Source organism: Falco cherrug, chromosome 2 (genome assembly GCF_023634085.1).
Source record: "Falco cherrug isolate bFalChe1 chromosome 2, bFalChe1.pri, whole genome shotgun sequence".
NCBI classification, from domain to species: domain Eukaryota; kingdom Metazoa; phylum Chordata; class Aves; order Falconiformes; family Falconidae; genus Falco; species Falco cherrug.
Genome location: NC_073698.1, coordinates 25,551,461 through 25,572,574, shown reverse-complemented (window position 1 = coordinate 25,572,574; position 21,114 = coordinate 25,551,461). Strand labels below are relative to the sequence as shown.

Sequence of the window (21,114 nt, the reverse complement as noted above, 5' to 3'; positions counted from 1 at the left end):
CTGTGTCAAACGAGAAGTACTTCACATGACAGATTTGTCTATAGTTAATATGATAATACTAATAATACTGTTAAATGTGCTAGAGAGATACAGCCCTATGCAGAGCCTGCTGTTCCTTGTGGAAGGAGCCAAGTATTTTGGAGACAGCTCTTATATCCTCATGTATGTTTTTCCAACCCATAGAATTATGCTTTAATAGTATTTCCACAGGAGAGCAAGGTGAGCCAAGGCCCAGTTATTACAGAGGTTTTTCCATGTAATTGAGTGGTTCAAGAAAATATTATGAAAGATTATCTTGGCAAAAGATGTAAATGTGAAGAGCAGCTGGTAATCCCATGAAGATCCTGCTCATCTATAAATTAATACACGCCGCTGGGGATACTGACAATTTGTCATGGAAGTGAAATGGTTGAGAAGAGGTTTTGGCACTCAATCAGCAAAAGATATGACACTCATAAAAGCAGAACTATATTTATGACATAGTACAACAGTTGATTGGTTTTGGGATATATTTATATTAATATGAAATCCAGCATCTATTTCTGATGTCTTTGTGTGTGTGTAAAAATGGAATTGCATTCCACCGGAAAGAGAAAACTTCCTTTGTTATCTTATCAGAAGAGTATAGCTCCTACCGTAAGAGCTCAATGAAACATTTTTGCATTTTGTGGGGTTTGTCATTGAACAAATAGTTTTCTCATAGCCCTCCTCCTCCACTGCCTTAATTTTACAGCATAATGAAAACAAGATGCAGCAAACTGTAACTGAGCTAGGATCAGAAGAGCTGTTTTAGAAGGGATAATAGCTGAATGCATAGCTTAACAGTTACATAAATGGAAGGAAGGCCAGAAGATATAAATGTTTCTCATTTATACATGCATATGTACATATGCATATAGATGTAAAGAAAGTATGGTTGCTAAATGTGCCATTGATGACATAAATATGTGTGTGGATAAATAGATCAGATAATCAGGCATCCAGAAAACTAAACTTGCCTTATGTAGTTAAATTAAATGTAGATTTATTGGAGGTAGCTAGCATGAACTAAATATAAGCAGAACTTGAATGCACTGAGCTGAAAGTCCTAAACTTGTTTTTTTGTGACCGTCGGGCAACAGCAATGCTCCCTCCAGGCTGCCCGAGCTGCAGGGCAGCTGTAAGTCCAACATTTTTTCTGGACATGACTTCAGTCCAGGCAGAATGAGATCAGTTGATGTTGTCCAGGGTTGCTGGCAGCCTGTGCCATCTTGCTGCTATGCAGCAGCACTGACCGCAGGTTGTGTGTGACCTGGCACTGAATAAAAGCTTCGCAACCACTCCTCTGCAGTATGCCTTGCTGTGACTGCCTAAATCAGCTTTGCAGCCTGCCTTGACTCAGTCACAAGTCTAACGCATCCCCAAGACTGTCAAATTTGCTACGTGTGCACGGTCGGATTGATGCTACCTATTTTACAGATATATGGTATACAACACCTGTACACGTATTTCTCTTCAGGGACTCCCAAACAGCAATAAGGTAGCTTTATATATTAGTGAAGCCCTTGCAAATTAATACCCATCTCTGTATTCTCTGCCTCACTTCATCCCACAGTATATGCCCTTCCATGGAGAAGCCCTGCCCGTTACCACCTGTCTGCTGCAGATCCCATCTCTTCAGGTTAGGAAACATACTTTCAGCACCAAATTAGGTTTCAGTGCTATAAGGTCTTATTTAGAAATAGCACTGCCAAAATCGAAGAACTTTCTGCTCTGTGTTTCACATCTCACCTATCTTCAGGTCCAGTCATCTTCGTTTGTGTTAGCTTTTCCTGTTGATGGTGGTTTGTTGACCTTAGATTTATTTTGTCATATTTTTATTATGAGAAAGCCATGATTTTTGGTCACTGTTGTTTCTTTCTGTGCTGAGTTTTGTGCAGTTAAGTTTTGCAGTATTTTTATGTGATGCTTTTTTTCTGCAAAAGCACCTTCTTTACTGAGAGAGATATACAACCTCTGCAAACGTTCGAGGCTTTGTACCTGGGAAAGAAAAGGAGCACCAGAGGGAGCACTACAATTTTTTCCTAAGTAGATCCTTTTATTCTGCTTCAGATCCTGGGCTATAACTCTAGATATAGGCTGAATTGTGATCCAGATTGTGACTGAATCCTTCGTGGTCAAAGGCAAAGATATTTCTGATTGCAGACCTGCACCGCAGCTTGCATGCTGTAGCCTTGGGAAGGGGGAAGCAGAGAAAGGACAGCCTTCATTTCACTCTTTCTGTCCTTTGATGCCTAGTGGCACTTCTAGCAAAGACAGTCCATTCTGTACCTGAATCTATCCCTACATCTGCTGTTTAGTTCAAATAACCTGGAGCCTTTCTAGAGTTACTGGAATCATTCTGTGAAAGCCCTTATGAGGTCTTTTGGGACAGCATCCCAGGTCAAATTGATATGCTGCATCTGCCTTCTCTGACCTATACAGTGATGCTGATGGATAAGGCTATTTCTGTTAGTTCATTTGCTTTAGCAAGCATTGGCTTAAGTACAGCTTCTGCTATGTGTAACGACAGATGCTGCCAAATGTGACTCACATTTTCTCTTCGTTCCCCTCTCCAGCAGCCTCTCCAATTGCTGCTGCAACTTCTCTGCCTGAGGAGCAATCTTATTTCTTAATAAACAAACAAGCAAGTTGGCAAGAACTCCAGACATCTAGATGTTTTGGATAAAAGACTCTGCTCATTAGCATTTCTCCAGTAGAGAATAGCAAATTCCCAAACCATACTGTCTGGGGCAGGATTCATACCCTATGAAACTATGGCTCTGAAGAGGACGGGAGATAGTACCTCTCCGAGAATCAAAAGCTGCTGGTTCACATGTGGCTTGCCAGCTGTCCTGGATGCATGGCACACTATAGCACAATAGTTTAACACTTTCCTTTTTTCTAAAGAAAGACTACAGTGATAGGACTGCTGTATGCAATTGAATTTATCATATGAATTTTCGCTAGTGTGGGTTGTACACTCTTGTCCTCTTGGCTTCAGGACAAGATTGCCTGAGAAGCTAACAGACTTACAAGCTCTAATTGCCACAGACTTTCCCCCCATATCTCTTTACCACGTTTACAGTCTCTGGCTTAGCCTCTTTGAAGGTGCACTGGAAAGATGAAGAATCCATTTTGTTTGCAGTAGCTTTCTTCCCTCTCGCCGCCTTCTGGAGGAGCCAAGCCATTCTCTTCTGCCTTGTCTGGTATTGTACTGCCTGAGTGGGATAGATCTTGTGTGATTTCAGAATTATAAAGGGTGGAAGTCTATATCTCTGTTTCAGTCACTTGTGAGGAAGAGGGATGGAGATTCTGTCCAGTCCTTCACTTTCATCCAGCCTTCACGCAGTTCTTCTCTGGAGGGTTTCAGAACCCACCACAGCAGGTTTTGGGAAAGCTGGTTGTTTGCTTGGAGGAAACGTGCATGTAGCTGTGCAGTGAAATGCCCTTTGGAGTACCTGCTGGGCTGCTTTTTACCCCAGTAACGGTAGAAATGACACTAGTGCATGTGTTCGAAAGTTGTATCCAGCACCAACTACTTAGCTTGCCACCATCAGGTTATCTCACGAGAGCTCTGAAAGTGTAAGCAGGTGAGCTAAACTGGCTCAGAGTAGCTGGAACTGGTGGAAAACTTAAGATGACATCCTGAGTTTGCTTTGGATCCATGAGAAGTAACAGGGAATACCAGCTCTTCTGCTCCAGGGCCAGTCTGTTTCCAGGCTGTCTGTTCCTTCAGTTTTATCAGGCCACCTTGCATTGTAAACCTGCCTCTTGTTAGAGACCTCAGAAAGCTAAAGCAAAATGGTATGAATGTGATCAGGGTAGCCTGGCATGGTCCCATAAAATTCAGGTTGGCAACTGCACCCAAACTGTTCCCTCTGCACCTTACCTGCCAAGCATGGAAAATGGTTGGGAAGACAATTTCATTGGAGCTGGGATGTGATTTCTGAGTAGAGCCCATAAATCTAAAAGCAGTTCTTTCAAAGAATCTTTGCTCTGTATTTTTTATTTTCCCTTTCCTGTTAAGTCTGCCTGCACAATCTCTTCTCCGTCCTGTGCTGAATCCTCATGAAAGCTTGGGTAGATTTTTATTTATACTTTACCCATCCCAAAAAATAAAACAGAGGTTGGGGAGGTAAGTTTGAAGAAGAAAGCAGTAATGCAGGCTTTCTTGCCGTTTCAGTCTCTAGCTTGGGTTCCTCATTCCTCATCCCGGCATGCAGAGCCCTCATAAGTTGGTAGCCATTGTGGTCCATCAGTCCCAGTCACTGCTGAACTGATCTGAGACCAGCTGTGGGAATTTACTTGTGGATTGGCTTGTTACTGAGTCGGGAGATCTGTTATAAGGAGTTGGCAGGTTTTTCTGTTTCTGCAGGTTTGGCTCCACTTCCATCCTGGAGCAATTCTAAATATTCCTTTTCAAAAGCTGGCATCACTGATACCAGAACAGAGTACTTTTTGTAACACTTGATTTGATTTCTGTACTTAAGGTTGTTTTGTTTCCTCTCAAACGATTGTACTCAACTACTGATAAAATTCCTTTTCCACAATCTTTGATTAATAAGTAACATGGACCGTGCTGGACTGGGAAGAGGGTTCAGAGTGAAGTACTGCCTTTTAATATGAAGTGAGGTGAATATATTTGCACAAAATGATGTGAAAAGAATATGCTTCCAAGTAACCATGATCTTGAAATACGCTTTTCTGCTTCTATTAGCTTGATCTGCAGCCTTGCTAGTTCTAATTTCATGTAGGCTTAAGGTGACCTGTTTCTCAATGTACAGACACCCGTCCTGCATACGACACCATCTGAATGCAAAGATCCATCCCTGGTGATGATGATTCAGTAGTGTACTGTTACAGGTTTTCTCATCAGTGGCAAAAACCATGGCATTGTTTAGTTTGCTTTAAAGAGAAACCGTGTGTGAAGTAAAAGGTATAGAAATTACAGAGATGTTGCCAAAAAAAGAAATTAATTAAAATGAACAAAAAAGTAGGTCAAATTTTGGCCTCACTACGTTCAAGTTGTTCCTTTTAAATACAAAGAGCAGGGAAAATAGGCAGATGGGAGTGCAGAAAAGGGAAATAAGCCAAAGTGATTAGCCTGGTGACCTTCCCTTATTTCTGGTGGATTTTGTATGTATGTGCACTGTGGCATTGTTTTTGATGAATAAAATTAGCATATTCAATTTATATCCTAAAAGAATTCTAAATTCAGTAATTTACTCTGTACTGCAATTCCAATTTAAGGTGCAAGCTTTAACTTTGGAAGCTATTTGTGGTACTTACTTTCTCTATTTTGCATATTTATGTGCTCAGATTGACGATACAGAAAAAAGAGAATAAGAGTTTTATAAAATCGCATTTGGACTAATTAAGACAAGAAAATAGCTCAGAACAATGGCATTCTCCTCTAGTTTTGTTCCTATGCCATTTTTAAACAATTGAACATTGAGCCACTCAGTAACAGATTAGCTTATTCATCAGCTTCCTAAGAGCTAATTTTCAATGGATTTCTTCCCTTTCTTATATTCTTTCAAATGATTTATATAAAGGAAGTTTTTCACTATGTTGGTAAGGGTTTCCCAAGAAGTTTCTAACTAATGCTTAGTTAAACAAATTGAGTAGAAATTTATACTGTAATTAGTTTGATGAGTGGATTGTGTTGCACAGCCCAGATTATCTAGAGTTTTCTGCTAACGAAAGTAAAGAAATGAAAAATGAAGGCAAAGAAAATTAAGGCACTTCACTCATGGCTGTTATTTATTACTTTAAAACTTACTTTAAAGTTATTTTTAATTATAATTATTTTCTAGTGTTATATGTTTAACTCCTCTTTGAATGTTTGCTAGACATTTTGTGGGCTTGTCATTTGGATGAGATCCACAGTCTTTTTTCAGTGTGGCCAGAAACAGAAATTTCAAAGAGCGGCATCAATATTTGGATAGCCTGGTGAGTAGGCTGACATGGAATATGTTGCTAACACTACGGGTCTCATCCCCCACCATAAGAACTTGGCTTCTGTGTGGAAATAGGTTTATTTAAGTAATTTCATTTCCAAAATGCTTGGAAAAATAGTAAACCTGGATATTTTTTGTATCCGAAAAGGTGTCTGAGTTCTTTTGCGTTTTGCTAAGCTCTTGCTCTCAAAACCTCCTGTAGAAATGTATGCTGCAGTATAATTTCCTTTTTTGTGAAAAAACTGTTTCCTAGTCCCATTTTTAAAATTCATGGTGTTGGATGTCCTTGTTCTGAAGTTACAAATGAAGTTAATACAGAGTCCTTGATATATCTTTTATTGTTTATGCACTTTTAAACATCTCCCATGCTGTTAACTTGATTCCTAGGAGCAACCATCGCTTTCTTTTCATGTGCTCTCTGTAGTTTCTGACAGCTCTTGAATCGTACCTCTGTGAATCCTCTCCAGGTTTGTGCACTTGGGAGAAGATGACCAATGTTTCTATGATGTTGCACACTAATGCACAGAAGGACATGACCATATTATTGTTGTCATTCTGCTGTCCACTCTGTGTGTATCCCAACTTCTCACTAGCTCCTTTTGGTTAGACCAAGCCAGAGAGCAGAGTATCGTTGTGGCACGCTGCTCCACTTCTTTAGGAAATAAACACACCCTCTTCTTGCTGTAGCTATCCCAGCTGCCAATGTTTTCATATCCTCCTGCACTCTACCATCTGGACAGTTACTGATTACCCCAGATCTCACTTCTGAGCTGCTCCTTTAAAATGCTGTAACCTGTTTCAGCTGGGTTAGCTGTAATGTTTTTAGTGGTAGCTCTCGGGTGGCTTGCTGCCTTGTCAGTGGAAGAGGTGACGGAGGTGCCCATGAACACCCTTCCGACAACAAATTCTGGGGGGACGCAGAGGAGGAATAGTGGTACGTGTGAGGAGGGCAGGGTCTTAGGGGGGTAGTGTCTGAGTAGCAGGGGCCAGTCATCTGCAGGTGGTACATCGCAACCAACAGAGAATGTGTGTCAACATATAGAAGTAATTTACCAGTCTGTATCACGTTATTTTGCATTACAAGGCATCACCTCTTATTTCTCAACATCTTTTCTGTCAGTTCCTCTGTAATTCACCTGTTGAGCATTCAGTAAATACGTTTTATAAGGGCTAGCTCTGCTATATAAATCAAATCTGAAGTTTCAGCGTGTTGGAAATAATGTTCTGAAAAACTTCATGCAGGCATCTATTGTCTCCTTGGAGGCAGCTTTGATGCCAAACATGTTTTCCAATGAGATGCATTTACACTGAAGAAAGCAGCTTTGGCATCAGCAGCTTTGCCTATTAGCATCTAATCACATTTAGAGTATTCACACTTTATCTGAGGCTGTAACACTTTTTGCTTGGGTCAGATTTTTCACATTTATTAATTAGGCACCTTCCCTAAACCTCGGCGCTGCAGAGAGGTCAGGCAGTACCGCTGCAAACATTCACGGGACTCTTCAGTTAGACAAGGCAGGTGATGCACGATTGCAGTTCTGTGGAAAATGCTGTTTCTACAAAACGTATGTGTTGATTTCTCTGACGTTTTACATGTAAGGGAAAATGGTCACCCCTGCCAAAGGCCAAAACAGACACCTTTAGAGAGCACTTTATTCAGAAGTTTTATATTATGAGATGACTGATACCCCATACAGAGTGACTGACTCGGCTGTAAATGTTTGCATTGTAGACATCTGTTTAATAGACAAAATGAATCCCACCCGTACAATGCACTGTTAGTCTAACTCAAAGCTTTTGTTCCACATGCCAAAATCTAGCATCTTGATGACTGGGAATATCAAAGTGTTTATTTTCAGTTAAACATAAAAATTAATCACACATTTCCAACATTGGTTTGTTCTTTTTTCATACCTTACATTATTTTGATTTTTCATTATTCATAACAAAATGTTGGAATGGCAATTCAGATTTTCTCTTGACTCCTCATTTTCATTTATCTATTCTGTTCTTGAACTGAGCCCCTTCTGTGGCACTGCCTTAGCCGCTGCTGACACTCACGTTCTGAACAGGCATGTCCCTGTAGATAAAAGAGTTTAGGATACCAGAAGGTGTCCCTTCACAGTACAGATTTTCAGGTGACCTGCACTTTATGTTCCTAGACCCCTTTAAAATTTCCCGGTTAATTAACCACTCACAAACAATGTTACTTGTTACACCTAATATCTCTTCCCTAAAATAAAAAAGGCAAAATCTTATTACCTGCAATGATGGGTTTTACTTTTTTTTTTTCCCCAAAATGAAACATAGTGAATAAATTCAAGCAGTAAATAGCCCCAACAGCTTAACCTGTTTTGTTAATTCCAATTATATTTATTCTCCTTTGTCATTAATAATGCCTTCCAAAGTGTTACTGCATCCGTACTGTGTCTGTAGAACTTCCCCAGCAGAGCTAATTGATTCTGAAATGACAAAGCAGTAAGGTTTACTAACTGTTTCCCCTGCAAAACCATTAAGGTAGCTGTGCTTTTTATTACAACCATGTCAGCATCTCTAAACAAATTCAGGAGACTCTCGGGGTAAAATATTTAGCTGCATAATGTAGGTTGTTAGATAAAGGCAGCGGTGAGGCCAGTGCAGTTAAATATCTACTCTCTAATTAGGTTCTTTCTGAAAATGAGAAGTAGATAGTAATACATAAATTATTGCAGCAAGATACAAGTTTGCTTCTTATGGCTACTAATACTAAATAAGCTTTCTGACAAGGCAAGATCCTTAGATGTGACCTTTCTCTTTAGCTCCTAGAAACGAAGGCAAACAATAGAGAAGTCTTCTCAGGAAAGGAGTTTCACTCTTCCTTGGTATACTTTAATTTTTACACTTTGAAGGTTAATAAACTGTACCTATTGCTTAGACACTGCACAGTATGTTCAATATGCCTTGTTCTGTAAGTTAGCATGACACTTATGTGATAATACTTCCAGAATAATATTAAGGAGTTAACGTTGCAAACATTTTGAAAAAAATTCCCACTTTGATAATGTCTTAGAAGAAAAGTGGATGTTAAATTATCTCTGTTACCATATGTATAAATCTTTCAAGATAATACATGCATGTGTTTTATGGATAGCTGATCTTTGTTATTCCGCTAACAGTAGCGATGCAATGTCCCTTTTATTAAGCTATTGTATTTTTGTTTCACTCATATGCCCAAGATCTAAAAACTGTCATGGGTGGGACAGAAACAAAACCAACCTTTCAGGTAGATATCAAAGAAGTGTAACTGATTTTTGTTGCATTATTGTAAAAATATCTTACATTAGGCAGCAACTACCCAATTGAAATCAACAGTAATCACTCACGGCACTGTTTTAACATCTCCTGGCTTGTACAGTCTTTCCATATTGACCTTTTCCTTTACATTTCCTCTTGTAACACCAGAAGAACAAGGTCTGTGATTGTAATTAAATCAATCTGACAATGAGTCACACTCTGGCAGCTAAAGAGGAATCAGGAGAAAAATAATCTAATCTTAAACATGAATGGTATTTGCTGGAGGGAAGGGAGGAAGGGAGGGTGTACGTAATTTTTTTTAAAGGGGAATGTAAAACTTGCCAGGAATTAATTACATTTTTTTTCTTGGATTTTTCTCATAATCTTCTGCTTTATGATCAGGAGTGGCTGCTGAAACAGAGTATCTTCGCAAATTAGTGCCATGTTGAAATCACCTGTAAATACATATTTCCTTGTGTATGCAAAATGGCAGGTTTGTTTTTAATCGCAAACATTGTTAGAGGCAGAACTAGTGGCAGGCAGGAGAAAGACCACCTCTTTTTTTGCATCTGTTAACCACTGGCACAACTTCTGAAACTGTAAACATATGCAGTAGGCACCTGAGCATCCTGTACTGGTGAAAGCTATAGTTCTGGAGTGCCATCTGTATAGCCTTTATCCTGGCATGGAAATCTACAACTGGCTGGTGTGAAATGCTGAGCTCCGGGCATTTCTGAGCTCCTCATCCCCTATGGAGCTTATGTGCCTGCTTACACATTTTATTCTACATTCACTTGAGGTCCAAGCTTGGATTACCTTTTTGAGACCAGACACACAACTGAGCAATGTCTGTTCCCTTCACAGTTGCATGTCGGGTTCTCTGTAGCATCTAGAATGAAAGTCTCAACTAGGCTCTAAGGTCTTTGATGCAAGATCATCTTTCCATCCTATACACATGTATGGTTTTTCACCTAGTTTTTGTTATATTGTGTCTTCCTATAAAAAAGTGATTTTATTTCTGGTTGCATCCTGAATGTGGGGTGTTTTGTAATGTAAGTAATAAAATATTATAATACTATGTTAATAGTAAGCTGCTCCATTCCCATATTGCTGTCTTGAATTGGTGCTTTAAGCTCATATGAAAAAAGCTCTCAACAGGTACTCAAAGCCACTGTGACTGTCAAAAAGCTGACAGGTAGCGTACTGCAAAATTGCAACACAATCAAAAATGCTAAGACTTCTGGAGATAAGAGAGGAGGGTACATTCTGGTACCAAATGTGGAATAGCTGTTGTGTGGAAGGTAATACAAGTCTCTTTCTCTTTCCTCTAGAACTATTTAAGATAAAAGTCGTCCTAGAATTGTCATTTGTCTGACCGATTATTTACTAAACTCACCATGTTCTTGCTAGAATGCCTTTTAGCCAAGAATGAGCTTAGGCTTGCCTAAGATTGGATATTAATTATATTAGATTTAGTGTAGAGTGAAGGTGAATATTGCAATATGTAGTAAAGAAAATGCAGCAAGAAATCAGACTATTTTCTATAAGGAGCCTTAAGAATGTTTAGCATGAAGATTGGAGGAACAGCTCCAAGTAATGTATCATGATAATACATACACCCAGTGTTTGGTACCTGATTCAGCTTGCATAGCTATGCATTCAGACTGAAGGGATACTAAGATTCTGAAATATGAAAAAATCAGTGAAATAATGATAGTTCCTTAAACTCACAGTCAAGTTAATTTATAGGTAAGGCCTCTCTTCCCTTCTTAAATCATCTGCCCAGAATTACATATTCTCATTCTTTAATCATGTACATGATAAGGAGGTTTGGCAGAGTGCATGGCTGTTATACTTGATGAGCTAAAATATACTGTCACGGAGTACATCCTTGTATCTTATTTTATGCCATCGTGTTTGGTTTAGTGTAAACACTTAGCCATTTAATGTTTTAAATGAATGTTTCTTCTTTTCATCAGCAGTAAAACGTTAATAGGTATTTCTAGTGAGGGATGGGTTTTAAAGACAGCCGAAAAATACTGGAGGGTCCTGAATGTGAAAATGCAAGTGGCCATTAAGCCACAGCTATTGCTGTAAGGGATGAAACATTTGAACTTACATAATAAGCAGATCAAAATTCCAGACGTTCTATAATTAATTCACAGTGGAATTAATTTCTAGCAGCTCATAGTAAGATTCTATATATCTGATGGTCTCCTTTCAAGCTCTCATGAGTGTGGTAGGTCCTAGATTAAGTCAAGACCTACCCGTCTTTTCTTGAAAAGACATTTATTCCCCATGACAGAAAAAATTGTGTGCGTTACATTTTTATTTCTTCTTTTATCTGTTTCTTTTTTTTTAATTTTTATTCTGTTTATTATTTATTCTTTGGAGAGCTACCTAAGTCTTGGTAGAACTTTTTCCACTTTCTTAGTTTAAGTAACAAAGGGAAGCATGATTTGGTGCCAATTGTTTTCCACCATCTACCATAAAAACATACTAACACTCGGGCAATTGCAGAGTGCTCTGCACCCGCAGACGTGGCTGTTTCACACGATTGTCTCTAGAGCAGTGGATATCTTGGTGATATCAACACTGCTCCCCAGCAGGTCTGATTATTCAGATGGAATTTCTGTTGGAAAGTCCTGCAGCTTTTTCCCCATCCATATATCCAGGTGTTATTAACAGCTGTCGTTTTCTATGAAGCGTAGAGGTCCCCAGCAAGTGGGGAACTAGTTAGCTTACAGCCGTGAAACTTTGGGAGAGCCACGATCATCCCCCACCATAATATAACAAAAATATAACAGAACAATTATTGATCAAGTTTATGTCTCCATGCTGGAATAAATTTCAAGCTGTAAAGGTAAGGAGGCATCTCAGCAGTCAGTTTTCCAGCAGCTGGAATCACCAAGGTTGCTGACAGATGTGCATTTTGACAGTAGTCCAGAAGCCTTGCCAGAGGACAGAGGAAGCTGAGATTCTTTTCTTGCATTAATTAGTAGATTTTGCCCACTGAGAGCCCTTTTCAAATGTTTCATGTTCTAATTTTTCCTGGAACATTAGAATACACCAATTAGGAAATACTTTTAAAAGCAGAATAGCAGTAGCAATAGCAGCTTCCTGAGTTCAGATGTGGTGTTGTGAGTTAGTATTATTTTCGGTCATTATGGTTGAGCGAGTAAAACAATACAGAGGATAGATGTGGATCAGTAGGTGCATCGTTTACTGCTGGGTTTTTCCATTTTCAGAGTTGACAGCAATAATTTTCACTTTAAAAGTTTATTATTGTTGGACCTGACTTTCAGTTCATATAAATCAGACCTACCTTGATTTAAGACCAGCAGAAGCAATGGTGGGTTTTGTCAAATCAGTGCTTCTCAAAAGATGAATAGTGCCCTACATCTAACTGTGAAAACAAATTTCAAGCAGTGGCCATTAACTTGAATTATGAAATGGAAAACAGAGAAGGATAATATTTGTCCCACGGTGATTAAGCACAGCAAGATACACAAGGTGATAGAAAAATCTTCATTATTTCTGTCAGCGTTTAGTTGTAAGCCATGATATGCACGTGAATGGTACAAAAATTATGCAACAAATATTGTCATAAATGTTAGGCAATGCTATGAAATATTTCTTCTTATTTTAATCATGTGAAATTTACCTAATACCACTTTTTTTGGAATTATATAATCTGAAATTCAGTTCAGAGATCATACTGAGCTACCGAGAACAGTAACAGTGTGAGAAGATTGAGGAGCTTTCCACTAAAGGATCCTTGAATATTTTTAGGAAGGTCATAGTGCTTAGCTACCAAAAAAAAAAAAAGAGAGAGAGAGATAAAATGTTTGTCTGCATTGCAGGGAAGCATAAAATCAGTTCATCATATGGGAGCATAAAGTATGGAGATAGTTCTGTGAATATATTATTTTTGGCTGTCCATGACAGCTGAGAAATAATACATGCTGATTTTAAAACCCGTCTGTGGGTAGTTATTTTATTCTGTTTCAAGAAGTATGTCTTTTTTTGCTTTAAAATAGCTTGAGTGAGTATTACATATATTTAAATGAGTTTGAAGCTGCTTTAGGGTATGCAGGAATGCGTGTGTGTGTGAGAATGAGTGAGAGAGGGGGAGAGAATTCGAGCTAGTCCTTAACAAATATCTGCTCTTTTCTGTTGCAAGAGAAGGATGCATGCAGACAAATAAGTAACTCATTGTGATTTTTGCCAATAATTTTAAACATGGTGTGATGCAGAAAAGTCAAGGTGTTAATCTTTCTGTACAGGCATTTTATTATAGATATCTGTATGACAAGAAATTATAAATGATAAATACGATTATGGTTGTAGGTACCCTAACATCTTTTACTTCTGGCTTTCAGTTAGGTTTTGGACACGTATATTGGTAGTGGTACAGATGCAGAAGTTAGAGACCAAACTGCTTAAGGGTTTGGTCTGGACAGCATTAATCCAAATGTCACTGCAGGGGTGGAGATGCTCATGACTAGCTGAAGAACGTCCATTCCTTCAGTCAGTCAGTGCTGCATGGACTTGCTGGAGGTCACAGATTAAGCCAGCAGCACCTTCAGTATATGGGCACACACATTTCTGCTCTCTCAGAACCTCAGCAATTTTTGAAGGGAAAAAAATTTTGTGTGTGTGTGTATATATATGTGTGTGTGTGTGTGTGTATATATTTATTTGGGGAGGGGGAGAAGGGGTGATTATGTTTCATGCATTATGTGTCTGTGGTAATGGAGGATTCCAGCTCCAGTCTCTCCAGAATGAGCTGCGTCAAATACAGCCCAACACCACAGTTAGCGTATAAAAATAATTGGATTTAAGCATATGCTTCACATCAAGCATGCCTCATCTAAATCATGTCAAACCATACGTGTGTGTTGGTCCTTTGCTGCGTTACAGCCCTGATGTACTCAGTTCACACGTGTTCCTTACTCGCCGTAAATTCACCCAGTTTTTCTCACCTTGGGCATACTGTTCTGTATAATCTTGGCAGGTGAGGCAAAAGGTAAAGCAAATGACTGGGAACACAGAGCTTTGAGGTTGTTTAGGTGTTTACATCATTGTTATCCGAATTGCACCTGGGCATTTGCTCAAAGCAGAAGACATAGTGAACCCCACTGCAAAGGGAAGTGTATATTTTCTATGAAAATATTAATTTTACAACCATCACACGAATGCATTTCCATCTATTTATATGGGTTGAAGAGTTCATTCTGAAAATAAACAACCAAAGTTGATATGCATCACAATTAAGTGTTCTTTTTCTTACGACCACACCAGAATTTGCAATGGAGTGGTCGTTTCTGAAATACCTTTTCTGAGTTTTCTGTGGATGTGTTGAGGTGGTGAGGTGGGTGGCATCATCTTAGCTGGTGCTGGTGATACTGAAAGACATTATGTTCTAGAGAGGGAGAGCTATGAAATCTCCCAAAGGGAAAGTATGTCATTCCCATGGGAAAATAAGGCATGGGAAAGATTTTTCTTTAAATGTTGTATAAAAGCAAACTGCTAACAAAGACAAAAACACACAGGAAATCAAAGAAAATTGATCAGAAATTGAAAAGGATTTACATCAGGTTTCCAATACTGAAATGTCGTTTAAAGATTAAAATCTATATAGTAATTACAAGATACAAACCAATCGGCATCTCTGCTTCTCTGAAGGGCATCGGCCTTTGCTGGCACACTAGAAGAGGCAAACGTGCTACCTAACATTTTCCCACAGGTGTTCTCAGGGAGAATGCTTCTGCTATGCACAATTCCTGTAGTTTTCAGTAACTCTTTGAATAAAATACTTCACTCTTCCCATATCCCTGCTGTACCTTTTACTGAAAACTGACCACTAAACAAACATCTTTTGTTTTTCCTCAAAAAGCATAAAATGTTGACCAAGATTTTAACTGATTACTAGTACAGCAGTTTACTGGGAAAAGTGCATTTTTCATTGAGGTTATATTACGATGATTAGCTTTATTGCTTGTCAAGGAGAATACCTGATATCCACTTAGAGCCTAGCCATCATGAAACATTTCTGTGGACACTCAATAGTGAAAACAAACTGCGGCTAATGGCAGCCTGAAGTTCATTCCCAGCTAAGTGCTGCCCTGGGCCAAGCTGTAACACCACCACAGCTCTAGCCAGCGCTCACAAGGCTTGGTTTTCATCTTCTGCCATGGTTTACTGCTAGCTGCTGTTTGCTTCAGTGGTCATTCATTTCCCATACCATTTCATGCCTCTCTTTGTTGTTGTGTGACCTCTTGTAACTTTCCCACTTCATTTTATCTTTAAAATAGATATAGCACTTCTTCCTACTCAAGAGGGTAAAAATGATAGCAATGTGTGACTCACTGTATTGTTCCAGGATTTTCCATCTCCATTTGGCAGTCATTGCTCTTCTTTTTGTCTTTCTTTGCCCCACCTCTGCCCCATCACATTTCCACCTGACCCACACACATGTATTGTGACAATGCTGTTATCTCCATTTTTATTCATGTCTTTGTTTATACAGAAGCATAACCGGTTATCTTAACACAGGACTGAACATTAATTGATATTTGCGCTGTGCTGAGCATGTTGATGTTAGTCCTGCTGCAGAGTCCAGAGTTCAGAATGACTTAAGAGCTCCTGGGACTTGCCAAAGGTAAAAGCATTACAAAGAAGACTTTTTGTTTGTTTGTTTTTTGTTATTATTAGAAATATATTTGCTGAGACATGGCAAAACTGTGTCCTGTAAGGAAGTGATTGCAGAGGGTGGGTATTGGGAATTGGGAAGGATGAACTAAACGTTCAGTACGTATGTGGGCCAAACTTGGATGCACGTTCCTCAAACTGATTCTGTAGCTAAATGCTGGAGATTGCCTGCACCTGCTTTGCTCCTGGTTGTGCAAGAACACAATACCAAACTGTCAGGTTAGATTTTAGTTAGATTTTAAAGTATCAACTACTATAAAATCCTATTTAAAAGCACAAAAGTGGGAAGTGCTATGGTACGTCACCACTTTTTACTGGATGGGACCAGAGCAATGTGGCTGCCCTGGTCACCTTGAGGGGACCAGGGGCATCTGTTTCTGCAGTGGGACATCTATATTCTGTCTCTCAGGTGCATCCAGCTGGCTACAAAGAGGAGTCTCCAACTTACTGCTTCTTATTCTGGTATCATTGCTCTCATCCTTCTGTGGGATTTGTGGATCAGTTGCAAACCACAGCAACATGTTGTTTCCCTAAGGTGAATGGTGGTATCTGAGCACACCTGCGTATGTGGCATGGCATAGTCAGCAACTAAGAGGCACTTCTCAACGCAGAGGCTTTTCGCTGTTTATTAAATAATAGGAAATATTTCATATTCAAATTTCAGCTAGTTGTACTGGGGCCAAATTTAGGAGACCAGATAGTTAGCTCTTCAGGGCTGCAGCTTCAAACCACTGTAACATTTGCAACGTCAGTCATCATTCCTGTAAGGGCAGAGCCAGAGCTATGAAGGGAAGGATGGAGTTAAAATCCACCACCACAGCATAGCAAACAGTGTCATGTTTTCCCATAGAGGAAACCATAGGAGAAGCAAAGGTAATGTAGAATAATTATATCAAAGAAATGAAATTACAGAATATTAAACAAAGCACTTACATCAGAGCAACGTGTCAGACAGAGGAAATGGTAGCTGTAACGGAGGTCTCGTGACAAAAGCAGCAAATTAAACAGCAGAAACTTCTGGAGGATAAAATCAATGTTCTGCTGCTTTTGTTTCCCATTTGTCAAGGTGAGTACCAATGCTGGTGCAAGATGAATAGGGTGGCCAGCTGAGCCACAGGGGTGAATGGCATCTTCCAATCTGATGGCAAAGTGAGCAACTGGACTGGTTTAGTATCATAACCAGCACCGCAGAGGCACACCCTAACACTCACTGCAAGTCGTTGCTCCTCATGTGTTGGAACCAAATCCTCCTCAATAAAAACTTGGGCATAACCATCAGTGCCATAGCTGCTTGACGTTTTGAAACTATACTAGCAGCTGCTACAAGTAAAAATCTCCCATGTCTGTTAATACAATTTTTTTGTTAGTTATGATAAGTTACAGTTATTAAAATGCATGTTCCTGTGCTGTTAGTCTTTTCATTTGTTTTCTTCTAATTTCACTTTGAACATTGTTAAAATGGTTTTCATTGTAACAGATTTTATTATTGCTTGGCTCCACTTACTGTAAACCTTTTTCATCATTCAGAAGCCATTCAAAAGTTTTCACTGTAAAATAGTTTCCAGCCAGTTTTCTGTTTCATCAAAGCTTTCAGAACTACAGCCACATGAAATGTCACATTACTTTCTGGACTTTTATCTATAGTACATGGGCAAAATAGGTACAGATTTCTAGCAAACAGAAGAAAACAATTGAATAAATCTTTCTTTCTGTGTCAATGCTTTTCAAGTCAGCACTGATCTTGGGGTAAAATTTGAAAGAAATACTTAGAATAAAGTAAAATGCATTTTAAAATCAGGTCTTATTTTGCAAACTAAAACACTAAACTAGGGAAAATAATTTTCAGATATTCATTACAAGTCCTTCAAAGCTGTGCACAATAATCAAATATGCTTTTATGTCTGCAGGCAATATTTATAGTGTTTCATTGTTTTGGAGTACAACTCAGAATATTAAGTCTATGATTTTCAAAAGGTTTGTGTCCTCTGAATTCTTCAGGATGCTTGAATCTCTTCAGCTCATTTTAGAAATATTATTATAAAATAGTAGAGTTCAATTTTCTTTGCACAGCATTGAAAGGTTCTATATGCTAGATCTTCAGAGAAACCAGGAAAAAGACAATTTATATGATTTTGCCAGTTTAAAGCAAAGAAATAAATTAGAATCCTGAAATTAGATTTTCTTCATGTCAGCTGCAGAGAAACCCAGTTTATTTTATTTACGTTCCATTCTTGACAACTGCTTGAAACTTTACATAGATCTCAGGAAAACGAGATGAATTGTCAGAGGTTTAAAATGTCTGTGCAAACACTGCGTCCGCAGTGCTTACACAGAACTAGGCTCATCTATGACCAGTTCAGTTCACTTTCAGTACACACTAAAGTAGGTTAGATAGCAGCAAATGTCTCAATGAGCTACGTTAGAGAAGGGACGAATCTTTAGAAATCCTTTCAACTTGCATCAAGTTTTATAAATGTTCATTTATAAAACTGGCTTAATCTCTGCTTTGCTGGGGTACATGTACCCATTAATTTCAAGTAAGCTGATAGGTATTTGGACTACATGTCTTTTTTTGCAGTAACTGGAACAATATTCATTATTTTTTATAGATTTGTGCAACTTCAAAAGCATGGAACATTATTATATTTGAGAACCCCTGAAGTAGCCATCTGTCACTAAGACAGCAGTGCTTTAAGCTATCATAGGGAAAATACTTTAAAGTTCAATTGTTTAGGATAGGTGTGTACAAGGTGTGTACAGTCTGCAGAGCAGACTGACTGTGTCTGTCCTCTGTAGGAGTAGCCTTGCTCTCCATTGTGCTCTTTGCGGTCTCGTGGGGTCCTGTGACTCTATTATTGTTTCGTGTATGCGACCTTTGTACCCACGGTGCAGTGAAAGCTACGAGGTGAGGGTTTCAGGGAGCGGACATGTGCTGCGTGCCACGGGGTATGGCACAATGAGGTGTATAAGGGTACAAAGGATGCACAGATGGTGCTGGAAGACTCTGCAGGGTAGCAAGAAGCAGATCTAGAGCAGAGTCTACCTCAATTCTGCTATTTGGGATTGTCCCCAATCTCTTGAACCATGCTAAGGTTTAATTTATAGATAGTTAATTGGAGCGGTTGAAAATGGAGCTAAGGGTGACCCAGCAGTTACGCAGTGTGGATTCAAGGGCTCATAAGTGCACCCTGGGCTTTGGGTCCAGCAAGGGCACTCTGTCCAGTCCAGTACCAATACCCCTGCTGAAGCTAACCTTCATCTGAGGAACAAGACTGCCTTGATCAGTGATGCCGGTAGTCTTAATGTCTTACACTGTTTTAAAATACCATGATGAAAACAGTGTTAAAAACTTCAAGTTCTTAATAATGTTTTCTTATTCCAAATATTAAAAAGTCTTGAAAAGAGAACCTGGACCCAAGTTTCCCTACTGAATAGAATAGAATCATAGAATGGTTCGGGTTGGAAGGGACCTTCAAAGATCATTGATTTCCAACCCCCCTGCCATAGGCAGGAACAACTTCCACCAGGCCAGGCTGCTCAAAGCCCCATCCAGCCTGGCCTTGAGCACTGCCAGGGATGGGGCACCCACAGCTGCTCTGGGCAACCTATGCCAGTGCCTTGTCACCCTCACAGTAACAAATTTCTTCCTAATAGCTAATCTAAATCTGCCCTCTTTCAGTTTAAAGCCATTACCTCTCATCCTATCACTACATCCCTTGAGTCCCTCCCCATCTTTCCTGTAGGCCCCCTTTAAGTACTGGAAGGCTGCTATAAGGTCTCCCTGGAGCCTTCTCTAACAACCCCAACTCTCTCAGCCTGTCTTCATAGGAGAGGTGCTTCAGCATTCTGATCATCTTCATGGCCCTTCTCTGCATTCGCTCCAAGAGGTCCATGTCTCATGTTTGGGGCCCCAGAGCTGAGTGTGGTGCTCCAAGTGAGGCCTCATGATAGCAGAGCAGAGGGTGAGAATCACCTCCCTCAGCCTGCTGGTCATGCTTCTGGTGAAAGAAGCTCAACTGCAGAGCGGGAACCTGTTTCCTCTTTTTTCCTTCTTTGAGCCCATCAGTCACGAACCGTTTGCAGTGCAATAGCTCAGCTTCAGTGGAAGAAACTGAGAATTTCCCCTTCCCCCTACTTTCTGACCTGGTGAGGAGGCCAACTAATTGTGATGCAGCAGGTATGAAGCTGAATCCCATCCAACCAAGAAGATCTGTCTTCCATGCCCCAAGCGACTTCTCTAATAACGCTCAGGCTGTATGTTAAACATGGTCTCTAAAAACACCTCCATAGTGGTTGTATTTTATGAGCCCTGTTGTCAGCCTTTGAAGATACAACATAAGCACCTAAATCCAGCAGAGCTGTCAAGCCCATACCAAAGATTGGTTCCGAGACTCTGAGAGAAATCGGATTTCTGACACAGCAGTGTCGGCAATTTTCTGTGGGATAATGGCAATGTTGCCATTATTGTTAACTAACCCCCTCTGGGGAACCTGGAGGTGTAATCCAGACTGAAGATCTCGTTGCTGGGGCCGAGAAACTTCAAGTTAAGGCTGACATTGCTGAGAGTCATAATATTACTTCCCCTTTGGGGCTGTAGAATTTTATTTTGAAGTAGGAACTGGGATTTTCTTTCCTTCTGCCAACATCTTTCTGAAAGGATCTAATAAACCTGCTAATCAGATGATAGAGTTTTGCATGTGGATTGCTTGTTTCCTCCTTTAGAACCGTCTATATGTCACTTTAATTAAAGCCTGGCAGATTATTAAATTGCTAGAATGAAGAACCAGCAGGACTTTCCATCTTTATACTTTGCAGGACATTTCTAGCTCAGAGTGCTTTCCTTCTCTATTGGTTAACCAGTGAGAAGTCATACAGCGTTATCCTTTTTTCTGCAGAAGGAAGTGTTGTGTTGCAGCGTGGTGCTGCTGCTGGTTGCTTACCGCAGAACATAAGCTTGCAGAATCCAAAGCCTTTTTTATTAACAGCAGATGTCAAGCAGTCCTGTCAAAATGCCAGGGTTTATTTGATAGCAGTGATATTTTTGATGCCATATCGATGTCGAGCAAGTTCTCTGTCTTTTTATTAAACAGCCAGAAGAGTTATTTGCGTGCTGGACAGATACACTAATTACTTTTTTTTTTTTTTT

At 39.6% G+C, this 21,114-nt stretch overlaps 1 protein-coding gene across 1 annotated transcript in view; it reads left to right on the top strand.

The window, feature by feature from the left end:
* Positions 1 to 21,114, top strand: part of STARD13 (StAR related lipid transfer domain containing 13) — a 297,402-nt gene that overhangs the window by 104,728 nt on the left and 171,560 nt on the right. The window lies entirely within an intron of this gene.